Here is a 2,550-nt window from a genome sequence, read left to right on the forward strand (position 1 = left end):
ACAGCTGGAGAAGGGACTTCTGTATTGGGCTGGGGCACAACATGAAGGGTCAGGCGTAACGCCAAGAGCCAACTTGGCAGGTAGCAATCCAGGTCTTAGAGTTTATGGAGAGTAAGTGCATCAGGACCGTGAGCTAGGAAACAGGGACTACAGACAGCTCACAGCAAAGGCACATGTAACCTTTCTTTCTTGATTTGCCAGTTTTGTCACCCTGGCTCAGGGAATGGCCTGTTTTCTACTTCTAGAGCAAAGCTGGCACATGGTGGTCACTCAAGAAGCTCTTGGCTTTCCTCAGCAGAATCCTCTCTGCACATAGTCTTATTCTGCCCCCCACCCACAGCACTGACCCCAGAAAGCTGAGATCAGGGTGCGGCCGTGGAGGACCGCATTGCCATGGTCAGCAAAGTGTGGGGAGAGCATGCGCACACGCCTGAGAGTGAGAACCTCTTTACATTTTATTCCCTAGGCTGCTGCCTTGCTTCACCCTGTTTCTGACCCTGAAGGATACAACCAATAATACTTTAATCAAAATACATAAAGGAGTTATGAAGAGGGTCCAGGGGATGGCTAAAGAACATCCATCCAGGGAAGCCTCGTAGAGAGGAAAGCGGGGAAAGGGGGCCAAGTGCCTGAAGCAGGGCAAGATACCCACCTATCACTAACATGGCCAATTGATTGTACGCTATTTAAATTTAACTTGGAAGAAGAGCTCCACCGTTTTCAGTCCTTGGCCACATAGAGCCTCTGCCTTCTGTCTTGGAAGCTGTACAGGCAAGAGTCTGAGCAAGATGGGCACGACATTTAGCTCTGAGTCCCAGGCCTTTTGCTGGCAGGGCCCAGGGAGCAAGGTCTTTAATCTTCCATTTCTTCATGCTTGGCAGCCCCCTTCTTACAGAGATTCTTCTAAACTCAGCCACCCACTGGGTTGAGCTGGACCAGCCTAGCTGGTATTGAGTCAAGAGGCTCTGCCTCACCTATCTGTGGAAGTATCCACTTCTCCCCATAAGAAGCCCTTTGGGGGGCCCAAGGGAGTCCTCCATGCTTCTCCTCAGTAGGGTCTTCAGATTTCTTTATACCTGTGGAAGGAGAGAAGGATAACAGAGCACACCGAGGCTAGTAAGCTCCTACCCACATTGCAGGAGAGCAGATCCCTAGGGTCCCTTAATTGCCTTTCATTTGACCTCTATAATTGGGCTCCCATTCCCCTCTTGACCGGGGAGCTAGAATAGCATGATGTTTCCCCCACATTTGTCAGCTATGAAATCAATATCGCACATCCCTTTTCACCCCAGCCTCAGCTCAACACTGTCACGGGCTTAGATAGGTAACCTCATTTTATACATAAAGAGGTCAGAGACACTGGGGGACATGCCCACGGTGTTGTAGATGAGAGTGAGCAGAGAAGTCAGGATTTCCCAGGGACGGCTGGTTCCAAGCCCAGTGCTCTGCCCACGGTGGCCAATACAGTGACCACTCCGGAGAGAAGGACCGGCTTTCGACAGGGACAGCAGGGAGAACAACAAATAACCCTCCATTCACGTGGATTCAAATCTCAGTTCTTCCAGGAGATGCTGAAGGCCTCAGGCATATTCCATGGCTTCTCAACCTCATCTCTAAAGGAGAATACGAATACTACCTTTCAAGATTGCTTAAGTAATTAAATATATCCGAAGTTTGACTCAATTCTTAATTAGTCGCTTCTGAAATGTGTTCTTTTCACCTTCCTGCTTCATGTTTAGCCCTCCCAGTGGTCCTTCAAAGAAACATAGGTAGAACAAATTGGCTCTCTCTGTTTCAACTGTGGCCCCTCGTCCACAGAAGGCCCAGTAGCCACTGTAAAGCCTCCTGCTCTCAGCGTTCTCTTGGAGAGCCTGTGAGGTACCTCCCTTAAAGGAAAGCGCTTCCCACATAGCATGTTGGTCACCACCACCCCAGGAGGAATTCCTTACATGTGTGAGGCCACCCAGGTCCATCCACCTTTCTCATTAGCAAGAGACTTTTGCTTCACAGAAGAGCCAGAAAGACCATTGAAATTGGGTTTTGCAGCCACCGCCTCCAGCGAAGCAGCCCCTGCCTCAGCAATAAGTTATTCAGAGCATCCCTACATGCACACCACCACTGGACCCAGAGCAGCGAGCACACCAGGCTGGGCACTGATGTTTCATCAGAATTTGGTTCGAAGGCTTTGATTAATATTTGTTTTCTTCTGCATACCCCAAGCAGAGTGGGCAGATGACCTCGATTTCGGAACTTCAGGAGGTCCTTGCACCTCACAGTCTGAGTTCAGAGGAAAAACAATTTCCCTGGCTTCTGCCTCCTCTGTCCTGAAGGATAGAGTCCTAAGGGAGGGAGGCTGCCAATCTCTGTGGCATCTCAGACCCCTTAGGTAACTTCCCAAGCACCATGCTCAAGGCTGAACTGACCACCAAGCATAAGAAAGAGAGATCACACTAGAGGTCTGAATATTTGCATGCAGGCCTCAATCTGATGAGTTAATAGCCACTGACTTAAAGGCGATACTCACAAAAGTCATGGGGCTTGAGGAAAATA

This window comes from Tenrec ecaudatus, chromosome 12 (assembly GCF_050624435.1).
Source record: "Tenrec ecaudatus isolate mTenEca1 chromosome 12, mTenEca1.hap1, whole genome shotgun sequence".
Classification (NCBI taxonomy): Eukaryota; Metazoa; Chordata; class Mammalia; order Afrosoricida; family Tenrecidae; genus Tenrec; species Tenrec ecaudatus.